This window comes from Triticum aestivum, chromosome 2D, assembly GCF_018294505.1.
Source record: "Triticum aestivum cultivar Chinese Spring chromosome 2D, IWGSC CS RefSeq v2.1, whole genome shotgun sequence".
NCBI classification, from domain to species: Eukaryota; Viridiplantae; Streptophyta; class Magnoliopsida; order Poales; family Poaceae; genus Triticum; species Triticum aestivum.
This window is the reverse complement of record NC_057799.1, coordinates 65,045,890-65,064,299: the sequence shown is the minus strand read 5'-3', so window position 1 is coordinate 65,064,299 and position 18,410 is coordinate 65,045,890.

Below are 18,410 nucleotides of genomic sequence, written 5' to 3'. Positions count from 1 at the left end.
TCTTAGCCATACAGACCGGGTGCTAAACACAATTTTCTATTACCCTCATAGTCACTCCAGACAATGAGCTAGTTGGGTATGGATCATGTCTAATGCCCATTTATAGGGAACTTAAAGAAAGAGAGGAGATAAACAGGTATACTAGCAAGACTTCATGCGTGCTTTGCATGCATTCCACCGTGGTGACATGAGGGGTATGCACAAGATTAACAACTCACTTATCACTCTTATACCCAAAGTGGACGGGGCAGTTGACGTTCGAGACTTCCGGCCTTTGAGCCTTGTTCATGGCGCGATCAAGATTTTCTCTAAGACGTTGTCGGCCCGTCTTGCGGATGAGCTTCCGGAGCTTGTGGGAATTCACCAGAGCGCATTTGTACGCGTACGTTCTATACATGATAATTTTATGATGGTCCAGGGCATGGCTAGGCGCCTGCATGCTCTCAAAGTTCCGACTGTTATGGTCAAGCTGGATATCTCAAAGGCTTTCGACTCAATCCAATGACCATTTTTGATTGAAGTGCTATCGGCGATGGGTTCTACCACAAGGTGGATTGGTTGGATATGCGGACTACTAGCTACTTCCTCAACCAGAGTCCTTATCAATGGATTACCGGGAGCACCGATCTTTCCGAGAATTGGACTGCGGCAAGGTGACCCCATTTCGCCTATGATTTTCATCCTTGCTATGGAGGTGTTGCACAGGATGTTCTTGCGGGCAGCAAGCAATGGGGTACTGGAACCCCTTGCACCACAGGGTATGCACCAACGCCTTTCGATCTATGCGGATGATGTGATGATCTTCGTAAAACCGACGGCAAGGGAGCTGCAGTGCTGCGCCGAGATTCTCGACTGCTTCGGGATGGCCTCCGGTCTACGAGTTAACTTCCAGAAGAGCACTGCGATGCCAATTCGGTGTTCAGTTGAGCAAAAGGTGTTGACAAATGAGATGCTTGGCTGCATGATTGGATCTTTCCCGTGCAAATACTTAGGCCTGCCTCTAAGCATCAGGAAGCTGAAAGCACCCCAATTTCAGTACCTTGTGGACCAACTAGCGAACAAATTGCCTACTTGGAGAGGGTCCTCTCTACCTAAGAGCGGCAGACTACTTTTGGTCCAGTCGGTTCTATGTGCCATACCCCTATATGCTCTCATGGCTCTCGAACTACCACCGAAGACAATTGAGGCCTTGGAGAAAATATGTCGTGGATTCTTATGGTGTGTGAAACATAACGCGCACGGCGGTAACTGCTCAGTGGCTTGGAAACAGGTCTGCACCCCGTGATGGGCTGGTGGGCTTGGCATCCCCAACTTACGATGGTTGAATGCCGCACTGCAGGCGAGGTGGCTCTGGCTACGACGGACGAATGAGCTGAGACCGTGGACAGAATTTGAGATTAGCGTCACGAGCGAGGCAACAACAATATACCAGGCTGCGGTGCATACAACTATTGGCAATGGTGACAAGGCCCTATTCTGGGAAGATAGATGGCTTGATGGCAACAGGATACAAGATGTGGCACCAAGCATCTACGGTGTGGTGGCCCCTAGGACAAGGGCCTCGCGAACTGTACGCCAAGCTCTACAAGACAACGCTTGGGTGACAGACGTTGGACCCAATCTCGGGATAGAAAACATCGACGAATACTTTCAACTATGGGACTTGGTGGCTGTAGTAGATCTACATGAAGAAAGGGAAGACACCATCCGTTGGGCCTGGGAAGCCAACGGTTCCTATTCAATACGTGATGACCGACAAGTGTAGGGGATCTATCGTAGTCCTTTCGATAAGTAAGAGTGTCGAACCCAACGAGGAGCAGAAGGAAATGACAAGCGATTTTCAGCAAGGTATTCTCTGCAAGCACTGAAATTATCGGTAACAGATAGTTTTGTGATAAGGTAATTTGTAACGGGTAACAAGTAATGAAAGTAAATAAGGTGCAGCAAGATGACCCAATCCTTTTTGTAGCAAAGTACAAGCCTGGACAAACTCTTATATGAAGGAAAGCGCTCCCGAGGACACATGAGAATTATCATCAAGCTAGTTTTCATCATGCTCATATGATTCGCGTTCGTTACTTTGATATTTGATATGTGGGTGGACCGGTGCTTGGGTGCTGCCCTTCCTTGGACAAGCATCCCACTTATGATTAACCCCTATTGCAAGCATCCGCAACTACAAAAGAAGTATTAAGGTAAACCTAACCATAGCATGAAACATATGGATCCAAATCAGCCGCTTACGAAGCAACACATAAACTAGGGTTTAAGCTTCTGTCACTCTAGCAACCCATCATCTACTTATTACTTCCCAATGCCTTCCTCTAGGCCCAAACAATGGTGAAGTGTCATGTAGTCGACGTTCACATAACACCACTAGAGGAAAGACAACATACATCTCATCAAAATATCGAACGAATACCAAATTCACATGACTACTTATAGCAAGACTTCTCCCATGTACTCAGGAACAAACGTAACTACTCACAAATCATATTCATGTTCATAATCAGAGGGCTATTAATATGCATAAAGGATCTGAACATATGATCTTCCACCAAATAAACCAACTAGCATCAACTACAAGGAGTAATCAACACTACTAGCAACCCACAGGTACCAATCTGAGGTTTTGAGACAAAGATTGGATACAAGAGATGAACTAGGGTTTGAGAGGAGATGGTGCTGGTGAAGATGTTGATGGAGATTGACCCCCTCCCGCTGAGAGGATCGATGGTGATGATTTCCCCCTCCCGGTGGGATGTTTCCCCGGCAGAACAGCTCCGCCGGAGCCCTAGATTGGTTCCGCCAAGGTTCCGCCTCGTGGAGGTGGTGTTTCGTCCCGAAAGCTTCCTCCTTATTTTTTCTTGGGCGAAAGACTTCATATAGCAGAAGATGGGCATCGGAGGCCTGCCAGGGGCCCCACGACACTACTAGAAAAAGGCTTACTAGTGGCGCACCAGTTTTGCCTACTAATGGCGCACTACTGGTGCGCCACTAGCACCACGCCACTAGAATATTTTAGTAATGGCGCACCACAGGTGCGCCATTAGTATCCCACAGGTGCGCCATTAGTAACTGGTATACTAATGGCGCACCAGATGGAAGTGCGCCATTAGTAGCATTTTTTTTAAAAAAAAATCGTTTTTTCTTAATCTCAGGTCACTATTTCACATATGAGATATCCAACACATATATATACAACAAGCATCCATATAACAATCATATCCAACACACAAGTTTCATCATATATACATACATAGCCAACACATAGTTCCATCGTTACATATTACAAAAGTTTCACATTGTTCATCCAACATCGTTATCCATCCAACACCATATTACAAAAGTTTCACATAGTTCAGTTCTCATTGTTCTTCTCCTTCTCCTTCCTCAGCCTGATGCGCCAAGAGCGGCGAGGCGGTGGAGGCAGCTGTGGGATGTAGTCTTCTACCACAATTGGCGTGGTCATGTCGCCCAGCTGTGGGATCGCCGGCGCCACCACCGGTGCGTGGTCATTGTCAGGCACCACCACCATCGCGAGGCCACCTTCAGGCAGGACGGGCACGACCATCGCTAGGTCATCCTCAGCCACCACCATCTCTTGCCCATGGTCAGCCAGCACCATCTCTTGCCCATGGTCAGCCAGCACCATCTCTTGCCCATGGTCAGCCACCACCATATCTTGCCCTTGGTCAGCCACCACCAGCGCTAGGTCATCCTCAGCCTGATGCCCATCGTCATCCTGCAGCGGCCCACTCTGCTCCTCTTCTCCCCCACTCCAGTCCGGATCATCCTTCTTGCTGTCTTTGCTGCTGCCAGAATCGCTGCTGCTTTCGCTAAAGCCAGAATCGCTGTTGCTTTTGCTACAACCATAATCGCTGCTACTTTGGCTGTAGCCAGTGTCGCTGCTGCTGCTCCCATTGCCTGTCCAAATGCAACAATGGCCGTTAACAATCGATGTGAGACAAAGCCAAATGTAGAGGAATAAGAAGAGGCAGAACGCACTGGCATCTTCGTCGTCAGTGTAGCGCATGCGACACATAGTCGTGTTGAAAACCTTCACGATGAGCATTGTGGCGTCATCGTCGTACCTGAAGAGAAGAAAGTACCCGGTCCGTAGGTCGTAGGCACTGTAGAACTTCTCCCAGCCACGGCACAGGTACATGTGGCCCTCCTCGATCACCAACTCCACGTCCCACAGCCTGCGAACCCCGCTGCCGGCCTGTCGGAGCTTCACATTATGTGGCGGATCTTCACCCAGCATGTTCATAAAAGTGTCAGGCAGCCTCTGCAATTTGGGACAAGGAGTGATGTAGCAAACAACAGAGTTATCATAATGAGATGGGTGAAGGGGAGATCTCTCGTTTTATATACCTGCCTCGTGGCTGATACTGAAGTCCCAAGTATGATACTGAAGAACTCGAAAGCATCCAACTCGTACTCCGGTGAGGCAGAGCGGCGGTGGCTGCTTCCCCCCATCTCTGATAAGCAGCAGAAGAGACCAATTAGTACCAGGATTATACATCGACTAATTATACATCTGACCCCATTTATAAAACATGCGATGTATTCCACAATACAAAGAACAACTACCATTAATAGGTTGTTGTTTAGAAGGTTTCCCACATGTGTATCAGAGAACAAACATATGATCTAAGGTGAAACATTAGTGCCATGGTTAGTGGTAATTGGTAAATGCTATTTCTTTCTTTAGTCGATTTCATTTGCCTTGGTCTGAGAGAAAAAATGCTACAGTTAGGAAATGCAAATATCAGATTAGAAATTATGTAGAATAGATAATCAACTTTGCTGATTCCTAATAATAGACTTATTGATTGACATTTAGGATCAAAATGCAACCAATGAAAAAAGAAAACAGAGGATCAGAGACAAGCCATGTCTTGCATTGTTTCTATTTTTGTGTTTACGGAAGTACCTAATGGTATTTTTATGATGTTTTGCAGCTGGTGAAAACGTATGAAATTGCATTGTTTTGTAGCTGGTGAAAGAAGCACCTAATTGCATTAACACATGTCCAGTTCCAATAGAAATCTTGGTGAAAGATCGTGGATGTCGCCTAGAGGGGGGGGTGAATAGGCGCTTTAAAATAATTACAGTTTAGGCTTGAACAAATGCGGAATAAACCTAGCGGTTAATTTGACAAGCACAAAACCTACAACAACTAGGCTCACCTATGTGCACCAACAACTTATGCTAAGCAAGAGAAACCACTAAGTGATAGCAAGATATATGACAAGAAACAATATGGCTATCACAAAGTAAAGTGCATAAGTAAAGGGTTCGGGTAAGAGATAACCGAGGCACGCGGAGACGACAATGTATCCCGAAGTTCACACCCTTGCGGATGCTAATCTCCATTTGGAGCGGTGTGGAGGCACAATGCTCCCCAAGAAGCCACTAGGGCCACCGTAATCTCCTCACGCCCTCGCACAATGCAAGATGCCGTGATTCCACTAAGGGACCCTTGAGGGCGGTCACCGAACCCGTACAAATGGCAACCCTTGGGGGCGGTCACCGAACCCGTACACTTTGGCAACCCTTGGGGGCGGTCACCGGTACCCATCAAATTGCTCGGGGCGATCTCCACAACCTAATTGGAGACCCCGACGCTTGCTCGGAGCTTTACACCACAATGATTGAGCTCCGAACACCACCAACCGTCTAGGGCGCCCAAGCACCCAAGAGGAACAAGCTCAAGGGCACCAAGCACCCAAGAGTAATAAGCTTCTCAACTTGTAACTTCCACGTATCACCGTGGAGAACTCAAACCGATGCACCAAATGCAATGGCAAGGGCACACGGAGTGCCCAAGTCCTTCTCTCTCAAATCCCACCGAAGCAACTAATGCTAGGGAGGAAAATGAGAGGAAGAACAAGAAGGAGAACACCAAGAACTCCAAGATCTAGATCCAAGGGGTTCCCCTCACAAAGAGGAGAAAGTGATTGGTGGAAATGTGGATCTAGATCTCCTCTCTCTTTTCCCTCAAAACTAGCAAGAATCCATGGAGGGATTGAGAGTTAGCAAGCTCGAAGAAGGTCAACAATGGGGGAAGAACACGAGCTCAAAGGATAACGTTCAATGGGAAGAAGACCCCCTTTTATAGAAGGGGAAAAATCCAACTGTTATGTGCTCAGCCCGCACACGAGCGGTACTACCGCTCCACGAGCGGTACTAGCGCTCTGGCGGAAGAAGCAGGGAAAAGGAGCAACCAAACATGAACCTTGGGGCGGTAGTACCGCTTATAAGCGGTACTACCGCGCACCCCAGCGGTACTACCGCTGGAGGAGCAGAACACGGGACCAAAAAAAGTAGCGGTACTACCGCTGGAGGAGCAGAACACGGGACCAAAAAAAGTAGCGGTACTACCGCTGGAGGAGCAGAACACGGGACCAAAAAAAGTAGCGGTACTACCGCCCGACCGGAGCGGTACTACCGCTTATAGGCGATACTACCGCCCATCAGGGCGGTACTACCGCTTATAGGTGGAACTGCCGTGCCTTACTGCCGTGCAACTACTGCAAAACTCGACACGAAAAATGCAAGACCCAAAATCGAGGCGGTACCAGCGCGGAACCGTAGCCGTACTACCGCTTATGGCCATAGGCGGTACTACCGCTTTGGACAGCGGTACTACCGCTTGGGGTGATAAGCGGTACTGCCGCTCTGGCCGCGGTACTACCGCTAGGAAACCAAAACTGCCATAACTTCTGCATATGAGCTCCGAATTGAGCAAACTCAAGCTTGTTGGATTGAGAAAGACGAGTAGCATCAAAACAGCAAAACTCCTCTATTTGTTGGCAGGGAAGGTATGCCAAAAAATAGAGGAGTGAAACCTCCAACCGAGAAGAACCGGCATAACCTCCAACATCGAAAACATCATAGAAGATGCGAGTGAACTCCGTTTTCGATGAACTCGAGCTTGTCATCAAGATGACCATAAGCTCCAAAACTCACAAAGAGAAGAACCAAACAAGAACCAACAAAGATGATGCAAGGATGCAATGGTTTGAGCTCTCTATGAACGATACGATCAAGCTACTCATCGAGAGCCCCCCTTGATAGTACGGCAATCGATCCTATAACCCGGTCTCCCAACTACCATCATGAGACCGGTAAAATAGAAAACCTATCAAGAGCAAACCTTTGCCTTGCACATGGTCCACTTGAGCTAGATGATGACGATCTTGACTCCCTCAAGTTGGACCACCTTTCTTGGTTGTGTTGGCTTGATGAAGACTAGTTGATTGCTCCCCCATACTCCACTATGGGTGAGCCACTCTTCCGCACATCTTCACCAGTCCATTGTCACCACAATGGACGGCAAGCTTCAAGCATTTGATCTCGTCATGATGCTTCACTTGAACTTGCGCACCGCAACATCTTCACAAGTCCATTGTCGCCACAATGGACGGCAAGCTTCAAGCATTTGATCTCTTCATGATGCTTCACTTGAACTTGCACACCGCAACCTAACCCCACAAAGAACTCTCACGAAGATCATGGGTTAGTACACAAAGCGTAATCGACAATGCTTACCACACCATGGGATCGCTTGATCCCTCTCGGTACATCTTGTGCGCTTTGTGTGTTGATCAACTTGATTCACTCTTGACTTAGTCTTGATCAACCTTGACTCTTTCCAACTCTCTTCATTTGGATGATGTCTTGAAGGTAAACATGAATGATCACACAATCTTCTTCTTCAAGACATGCTTGCAATAAGTTCTACTCTCACATGATCAATCTTTGGATAATTCCTTAATAACACCTTGGTCACCACATAAACTCCTTGAAACCAACACATGGACTTCAAGAAATGCCTATGGACAAATCCTTCAAATATAACTCAAGGCAACCATTAGTCCATAGAGATTGTCATCAATTACCAAAACCAAACATGGGGGCACCGCATGTTCTTTCACTTGGGGTACATTCATGCTTGAGACCCATAACAGGAGCTTACTAGAATTATGCATGCATTAACACATGCATCAAGCACCAGCTGCATTGTTTTGCAGCTGGTGAAAGAAGCACCTAAACTACAATACCTTACATGTAAGCAGTGCAAAAGGAGATGAAGAAGATATCAGTTGCTAAACCCGACAGCAATTGTTACACCGCTTTAATATCTCTCAACACTTTCTAGTAGCAACTAACAACCTGTATCATCACATAAGGTTTGCCCTATTGAAGTTTTGCACGATTTGGAATATATAACAGTTAATGATGTAATATGGCAATGAATGCATTAAAAAAACTAAGACATGTGGAAGAGTGGACATTGTACCTGTCAAGGGAGAGGATTGCTCTGCGACACCACCACTTCTCAAACTTGGCCTTCACAACACACTACATAGACAGATGTAAACTAAAATATGAATTCCTTTGCACTGGGATCATAAAACAAAATTATTAGAACTGAATCATATAGTAATTAATCACAATCTACAGGGCTGCTGCACTCTAATCTTTGCAAAAGAACAAAAAAATAACATTGTTTTAACCTAAACAGAAGTGCCAAATACTAAACAATGACCATTGTTGTTATACTAGTGAACTATCTGCTAGAGATTCTACACCCATACTGAAAGCAATGTAGGAGGCTACGAGCCTGGCTCAAGAAGGAATACTCCAACAGGCTATGCATTCCCAATGTTTGGTGTGTGACTGACTTTTGTGTACACTAGGCCATCACTGAATACACGAGTATGATATCCATATCAGAGGTTGATGAATACAGATGTTGTTATGTTGATTACATCTGCGTGTGTGCAAAGTGGTCATAGTGAATTAGAAAATAACAGAAACAGAGGACCCTCTTTTAAAGTGCTCGCAATTGTTTTTTAGTTTGATATGTCTTCACAATATGGGTGTGTGCATTTCTCAAATACAGAGGCCCTATGATCTTCTTAACTTATCTGGAAAATATTATTCGACATTTCAGGCCTTGGATTACTGTCAGCTACGAGATGAAGTTCGGAGAAAGGAGCTAAAACTTGACTCACCAAGTCTGCTCTATATTGTATCATACAGTTCATATTTTGTTTCTTCGGAAATTTCTGAAATTCAAAGTTACCCTCGAAGTGGTAGAGAATGGACAGAACTAGAGCATGGGCCATTGTCAGCTTCTGTGTTAGTACCTTGAGCCCTGGTCACCTTGAGCTTCTGTGTTATTACCTACGAGCTGCCACCTTTTTGGCGCACCAGGGAGCTGGAGTGGCTGGAGGTCGAGCTGGGCTGCTAGACGTCGACGGGGCGGATCTCGACTGCGAGGGAGTCAGTCCATGATGATGGAGTCGGCGCTGGACAGGTGGGAGGGAATGGGGAATGGTGGAGAGAGGGAGGAAGGAGGAAGGAGGAGAGGTACCTGGTCGCTGGAGGGGTCGGGGTCGGCGAAGGGGTCGCGGTCGGGATCCGAGCTCTTTCGAGTCCTCGCTCGCCGCGGTCGAAGGAGAGCAGGGGCCGGTGGCGGAGCACGGCAGGGGCAGGCGGGATGGGCGCGTCGGGGCCGCGCTCGCCGGCGTGCAGGCGCGGCGGACGGAGGGGGCGGAGCAAGGGGCGGCGGCGTACGGTTGGGGTCGAGGAGTGGGGGATCTGGCGAGCGAGGGAGGGAGGGAGGCAACAGTGCGAGGGGAACAAGTATAAAAATTCTAATGGCGCACCTCCCCCTGGTGCGCCATAAGTACGTCGATTCTAATGGCGCACCTCCCCCTGGTGCGCCATTAGAATTTTGTTTTACTTACTAGCCCGACTGGTCAGGTTATATCCCACCTAACCCTATCTCCATCAGAACATGCCCACTAGCCCGACTGGTCAGCACGCAGCACACACACTAGGAGGTCCTGGGTTCGATTCCTAGGCTCCCCAATTTTTTTATGCATTTAAAATGCTGTTTGATATTTATTTGTGTTTAAATATGTTCAAACTTGTTTAAATCATAACAGTAATTTTTTTTAAATAAAAACAGTAATAATTTTTATTAAAAATGCATTTAAAATGCTGTTTGATATTTATTTGTGTTTAAATATGTTGAAACTTGTTTAAATCATAACAGTAATATTTTTTTTATAAAAACAGTAATAATTTTTATAAAAACAGGGTGCGGGGGGTGCTCGGCGGCGGTGGAGCGGGGGAGGGTGCGGTGGGTCGTCGGGGGTTGCGGGGGGTGCTCTGTCCTTGTCGTTACCGGTGTAGGATTCCATCGTTACCCCGGAGTTCTGATAACCATCGCTCTTCATGTCCTTGTCCTCGGTGTAGAATGTGTAGCTGTTGAATGTGAGGTGGAGATTGCGGCGCGCGCGGGCGAGGGCGAGGTTGGTGTCGGCCCTGCGGCGCTGCTCCGGCGAGAGTGGGGTGGGGTCGGAGGGGAGGATGGGGAGAGGGAGGCGGCGGGGGCGCGGATTGGGAGCGGACGGAGAGGAACTGGCGCGGGGGAGAGGGACGAAGGGGGACTGGCGAGGGAGAGGGAGGAATTAGCTATAGCATTCATTTGTGACGGTGGAGCAGGCCGGAGAGGGTGCAGGGGGTCGTCGGCGGCGGTGGAGCGGGCCGGGGAGGGTGCGGTGGGTCATCGGCGGCGGTGGAGCAGGGGAGCTAGGGTGCGGTGGGTCGTCGGCGGCGGTGGAGCGGGGGAGGGTGCGGTGGGTCGTCGGCGGCGGCGGTGGAGCAGGGAAGGGTGCGGTGGGTCGTCGGCGGCGGTGGAGCGGGGGAGGGTGCGGGGGGTCGGCGGCGGCGCCCGGTGGAGCGGGGTAGAGGGTGCAGGGGGTGCTCGGCGGCGAGGGGGGCCGGATCTGGCGAGGTGGGATAGCGATCGTGAGATGGAGGGGGATCGAGATCAAGTGTCCATGAAATATACACTAATGGCGCACGGGGAGCAGTGCGCCATTACTAGCTTAAACTAGTAATGGCGCACTGCACCAGGTGCGCCATTAGTAGTTTTGCAAAAAAGTAAAAAATAAAAAATATTTTAGTGGCGCACTATGTTGCTGGTGCGCCATTACTAGTTACAACTAGTAATGGCGCACTATGTCCTGGTGCGCCATTAGTATGTCTGGCAAAATAAAAAAAAATTGTTACTAATGGCGCACCGTTTATCTGGTGCGCCATTAGTGTCTTTCACACTAATGGCGCACCATCACATGGTGCGCCATTGCTATATAGCAATGGCGCACCACATGTCTGGTGCGCCATTAGTGGCCATTCCATCTATAGCCCTTTTCCTAGTAGTGCGAGGCAGGGGGCGCGCCCAGGGGGCTAGGGCGCGCCCCCCACCCTCGTGGCCAGGGTGTGGCCCCCCTGTGGTTAATTCTTTCGCCAGTATTTTTTATTAATTCCAAAACGCGCCTCCATGAAGTTTTAAGACTTTTGGAGCTGTGCAGAATAGGTCTTTAATATTTGCTCCTTTTCCAGCCCAGAATTCCAGTTGCCGGCATTCTCCCTCTTCATGTAAACCTTGTAAAATAAGAGAGAATAGGCATAAGTATTGTGACATAATGTGTAATAACAGTCCATAATGCAATAAATATCGATATAAAAGCATGATGCAAAATGGACGTATCAACTCCCCCAAGCTTAGACCTCGCTTGTCCTCAAGCGAAGCCGATAACGAATAATATGTCCACATGTTTAGAGATAGAGGTGTCGATAAAACAAAATACGGACATGAAGGCATCATGATCATTCTTATAACAGCAACATATATAAATATTGTCATATGATTTCTTATGCTCAAGTAACAATCCAACAAACTATAATCTCGGTCATTGAAGCAATTGCAATTTATCATAATATGGGAAAGAGTCAATATAAGAGCTTTTTAGCAAGTTCACATACTCAACTATCATTTAGTCTTTCACAATTGCTAACACTCACGTAATACTTATGGTTATGGAGTTTTAATCGGACACAGAGAAAAATAGGGGCTTATAGTGTTGCCTCCCAACCTTTTACCTCAAGGGTAATGTCAACAATAATAGTTCATGCTAACTTACATCCAATTGGATATATATATATCAGGATCTTTCCAACACAATATGCTTGCCAAAGGATAAAATGTAAAAAGGAAAGGTGAAGATCACCCTGACTCTTGTATAAGGTATAAGACAAGAAAAAGATAGGCCCTTCGCAGAGGGAAGCAGAGGTTGTCATGTGCTTTTATGGTTGGATGCACAAAATCTTAATGCGAAAGAACGTCACTTTATATTGCCACTTGTGATATGGACCTTTATTATGCAGTCCGTTGCTTTTATTTCTTCCACATCACAAGATCGTATAAAGCTTATTTTCTCCACACTAATAAATCATACATATTTAGAGAGCAATTTTTATTGCATGCAACAGTGACAACTTACTTGAAGGATCTTACTCAATCCATAGGTAGATATGGTAGACTCTCACGGCAAAACTGGGTTTAAGGATATTTGGAAGCACAAGTAGTATCTCTACTTAGTGCAAAGAATTTGGCTGGCATGAGGGGGAAAGGCAAGCTCAACATGTTGGATGATCCATGACAATATACTTTATTTTGGATATAAGAAAACATAACCATTACGTTGTCTTCCTTGTCCAACATCAACTCTTTAGCATGTCATATTTTAATGAGTGCTCACAGTCATAAAAGGTGTCCAAGATAGTATATTTATATGTGAAAACCTCTCTTTCTTTATTACTTCCTATTAATTGCAACGATGACCAAAACTATGTTTGTCAACTCTCAATAACTTTTATTCATCATACTCTTTATATGTGAAGTCATTACTCTCCATAAGATCAATATGATCTCTTTATTTCTTTTTATTCTTTTTTTCTTTTATTCCCTCAAGATCATAGCAAGATAATCAAACCCTTGACTCAACACTAATCTTTATTATATATAGCTCACGGACTCGATTACATAGAAGGATCACAAAGCAAAACTCAAAACTAGATCATACCAAAACTTTATTCTACTAGATAAAGATATTACCAAAAGGATCGAACTAAGAAAAATGGTAAAGATAGGAGTGTGATGGTGATACGATACCGGGGCACCTCCCCCAAGCTTGGCAGTTGCCAAGGGGAGTGCCCATACCCATGTGATTATATCTCTTTCTTCGGAGGTGATGCTGTGATATTCTTGGCGATGATGCCCCTCAGGATATGGTTCTCCTCCTCAAGCTTATTGACTTGCCGCTTAAGGTCCATTATTTCCTTACGGAGCTTACCAGTGACGGCTAAAGCTCCTTTCACCGATGGATGTTGCATAGCTGCGGGGGAACAAGTGACACTCTTTTTCATATTTTCATAAGAAAGAAATCTAACATTGGAAGGGATGACCGAGTTTGGAATAGCTGAGCTCTGTAGTTCCCCCATCATGAATCCGGCTCGGAAACGAGAAGTAACTTCTTGATCCTCCTCCATGGCATCTATCCTTTTCAAGTCGGCCTCCATCTCTTCCTCCGTTGATGGCCCAAAGTGATAGGCATCGCTGTTTCCTCCTGGACCCGGTGTCGGATGAGACACCCGACTCCCCCCGACTGACTCTTGAGAAGACATCTTGCTCTAAATCTGCTGCAGAAACAACTCGAAACGAAAACAGAGGATATTTGCGTGATACGTTGGTCAAAACCTTCGGGAGATTATATAATGAATTTTTACCGACCAAAAGAAGTATCGTGCAAGAAAACGGAGTCCGGAGAGCACACAAGGTGCCCACGAGGCAGGGGGCGCGCCCTCCACCCTCATGGACGCCTCGTGTCCTTCCCGGACTACTTCTTATTTTCCTATTTTTTTAAATATTCCAAAACGGAGAAAAATTACCATTAGAACTGTTTTGGAGTCGGTTTACTTACTGTACCTCATACCTATTCCTTTTCGGATTCTGAAACGTTCTGGAAAGTGTCCCTTATGAAATCCTCCTAGGTTACGGTTTCAATAACATTAGTTTCAACATTTATGGGATTACCTGAGATATAATGTTTGATTCTTTGACCGTTCACCATCTTCGGATTTGTGCCTTCAAAGTTGTTGATTTTTATAGCACCGGAACGATAGACCTCCTCGATAACGTAAGGACCTTCCCATTTAGAGAGAAGCTTTCCTGCAAAAAATATTAAACGAGAGTTGAATAGCAACACATAATCACCTACATTAAACTCACGCTTTTGTATCCTTTTGTCATGCCATCTTTTAACTTTTTCTTTAAACAGTTTGGCATTCTCGTAAGCTTGGGTTCTCCATTCATCAAGTGAGCTAATGTCAAATAGCCTCTTCTCACCGGCAAGTTTGAAATCATAATTGAGCTCTTTAATGGCCCAATATGCCTTATGTTCTAGCTCGAGAGGTAAGTGACATGCTTTTCCATAAACCATTTTATACGAAGACATACCCATAGGATTTTTATATGCAGTTCTATAGGCCCATAAAGCATCATCAAGTTTCTTGGACCAATTCTTTCTAGATCTATTAACAGTCTTTTGCAAAATTAATTTAAGCTCTCTATTACTCAGTTCTACTTGACCACTAGACTGTGGGTGGTATGGAGATGCAATTCTATGATTAACGTCATACTTAGCAAGCATTTTACCAAAAGCACCATGAATAAAATGTGAACCGCCGTCAGTCATTAAGTATCTAGGGACTCCAAACCTCGGAAAAATGACTTCTTTAAGCATCTTAATAGAGGTGTTATGATCAGCACTACTAGTTGGAATAGCTTCTACCCACTTAGTAACGTAATCAACAACAACTAAAATATGTGTATACCCATTAGAGGAAGGAAACGGTCCCATATAATCAAAGCCCCAAACATCAAATGGTTCAATAACAAGTGAATAATTCATAGGCATCTCTTGACGTCTACTAATATTACCAATTCTTTGACATTCATCACAAGACAAGACAAACTTACGGGCATCTTTGAAGAGAGTAGGCCAATAAAAACTGGATTGCAATACCTTATGTGCAGTTCTATCTCCAGCGTGGTGTCCTCCATAAGCCTCGGAGTGACACTTGCGTAGGATCTGTTCCTGTTCATGCTCAGGTACACAACGTCTAATAACACCATCTACTCCTTCTTTGTAAAGGTGTGGGTCATCCCAGAAGTAATGTCTTAAATCATAGAAAAACTTTTTCTTTTGCTGGTATGTGAAACTAGGTGGTATAAATTTAGCAACAATGTAATTAGCATAATCAGCATACCATGGAGCAGTACGAGAAGCATTTATGACAGCTAATTGTTCATCAGGAAAGCTATCATCAATAGGTAGTGGGTCATCAAGAACATTCTCTAACCTAGATAAGTTGTCTGCAACTGGGTTCTCAGCTCCCTTTCTATCAATAATATGCAAATCAAATTCTTGTAGCAAGAGAACCCATCTAATAAGTCTAGGTTTAGCATCTTTCTTTTCCATAAGATATTTAATAGCAGCATGATCAGTGTGAACAGTTACTTTAGAATCAACAATATAAGGTCTGAACTTATCATAAGCAAATACAACTGCTAAAAATTCTTTTTTAGTAATAGCATAATTTCTCTGGGCACTGTCTAGAGTTTTACTAGCATATTGAATAACATTTAATTTCTTATCAACTATTTGTTCTAGAACAGCACCTACAGCATAATCACTAGCATCACACATAATTTCAAAGGGTAAATTCCAATCAGGTGGCTGAACAATAGGTGCAGAAATCAAAGCTTTCTTAAGTATTTCAAATGCTTCTACACAATCATCATCGAAGACAAAAGGTACATCTTTTTGTAAGAGATTAGTCAGAGGCCTAGAAATTTTAGAGAAGTCCTTAATGAACCTCCTATAGAAACTGGCATGACCAAGGAAACTTCTTATACCTTTAATGTCCTTAAGACACGACATCTTTTCAATAGCGTCAACTTTAGCTTTATCAACTTCAATACCTCTTTCAAAAAATTTATGCCCCAAGACAATACCTTCATTAACCATAAAGTGGCACTTCTCCCAATTCAAGACAAGATTAGTTTCTTCACATCTCTGCAAAACTCGATCAAGGTTGCTCAAGCAATCATCAAAAGAAATTCCATATACGGAGAAATCATCCATGAAAACCTCAACAATTTTTTCACAAAAATCAGAGAATAAGCCATCATGCATCTTTGAAAGGTAGCAGGTGCATTGCATAAACCAAAAGGCATACGTCTATAAGCAAAGGTGCCGAAAGGGCAAGTAAAAGTGGTCTTTTCTTGATCCTCTTTGGACACAGGTATTTGAGAGAAACCAAAGTAACCATCTAGAAAGCAAAAATGTGTATGTTTGGATAATCTTTCTAGCATTTGATCAATAAAAGGCAAAGGGTAATGATCCTTTTTGGTAGCTTTATTTAGTTTGTGGAAATCAATTACCATTCATAACCTGTAACGATTCTTTGTGGGATCAATTCATCTTTATCATTAGGAACAACACTAATACGTCCCTTCTTAGGGACACAATGGATAGGACTTACCCACTGACTATCAGCAATGAGATAAATTATACCTGCCTCCAGAAGCTTTAGTATTTCTTTTCTTACCACTTCTTTCATCTCAGGATTTAACCTTCGTTGGTGATCAACAACCGGTTTAGCGTCTTTCTCCAATTTTATTTTGTGTTGGCATAGAGTGGGACTAATGCCCTTAAGATCATCAAGAGTATATCCAATAGCAGCACGGTGCTTCTTCAGAGTTTTCAATAATTTCTTTTCTTCATGCTCTGTAAGGTTAGCACTAATAATAACAGGATATATCTTTTTCTCATCAAGATAAGCATATTTAAGAGTATCAGGTAATGGTTTAAGCTCAAACACGGGATCACCCTTGGGTGGAGGAGGATCCCCTAGGATTTCGACAGGTAAGTTGTGTTTCAAAATAGGTCCCTGTTTAAAGAATACTTCATCTATTCCCCTCCTTTCATTCATAAACATATCATTTTCATGGTCGAGCAAATATTGTTCTAAAGGGTCATTAGGAGGCACAACAATAGAAGCAAGACCAATAATTTCATCTTTACTAGGCAATTCTTCATCATGGGGTTGTCTACGAAATTTTAGCAAAATTAAACTCATGATACATATCCCCTAAACCAATAGTAACGACGTCCTTTTTGCAGTCTATCCTAGCATTAACAGTATTCAAGAAGGGTCTACCAAATATGATGAGACAAAAGTTGTCTTGTGGGGAACCAAGAACAAGAAATCAACAGGATATTTAACTTTCCCACACAAGACTTCAACATCTCTAACAATCCCAACTGGTGAAATAGTATCTCTATTGGCAAGCTTAATTGTAACATCAATTTCTTCTATCTCAGCAGGTGCAATATCATGCATAATTTCTTTGTATAAGGAATGGGGTATTGCACTTGCACTAGCACCCATATCACATAAGCCATGGTAGCAATGATCTCCTATTTTAACAGAAATAACAGGCATGCCTACAACAGGTCTATGTTTATTTTTAATATCAGGTCTAGCAATTCTAGCAGCTTCATCACAGAAGTAAATAACATGCCCATCAATATTATCAGCCAAGAGATCTTTAACCATAGCAATACTAGGTTCAACTTTAATTTGCTCAAGGGGTGTAGGTGTTCTAGTATTACTCTTACGAACCACAGTCGAAGCTTTAGCATGATCCTTTATTCTAACAGGGAAAGGTGGTTTCTCAATGTAAGCAGTAGGAACAACAGGATCATTATAAGTGATAGTCTTTCTTCAACTTTAATCGGTGCAACTACTTTTACTTTAATGGGAGGATTATATTTAAACCACTTCTCCTTAGGAGATCAACATGAGTAGCAAATGATTCACAGAAAGAAGCTATTATCTCAGAGTCAAGTCCATATTTAGTGCTAAATTCACGGAAAACATCGGTATCCATAAAAGATTTAACACAATCAAACTTAGGTGTTATACCTGACTCCTTACCTTCGTCGAGATCCCAATCTTCAGAGTTGTGTTTAATTCTTTCCAATAAATCCCATTTGAATTCAATAGTCTTCATCATAAAAGAACCAGTACAAGAAGTATCAAGCATGGAGCGATTATTGAGAGAAAGCCGAGCATAAATTTTTTGAATAATAATTTCTCTTGAGAGCTCATGATTGGGGCATGAATATAACATTGAATTAAGCCTCCCCCAAGCTTGAGCGATGCTTTCTCCTTCATGATGCCAAAAATTATATATATAATTACGATCACGATGAACAAGATGCATAGGATAAAACTTCTGATGAAATTCCAATTTCAATCGGTTGTAGTTCCATGATCCCATATCATCACATAGCGTAAACCATGTCAATGCCTTTCCCTTCAAAGATAAAGGGAAGACCTTCTTCTTGATAACATCCTCGGGCATACCTGCAAGCTTAAATAATCCACAAACTTCATCCACATAGATT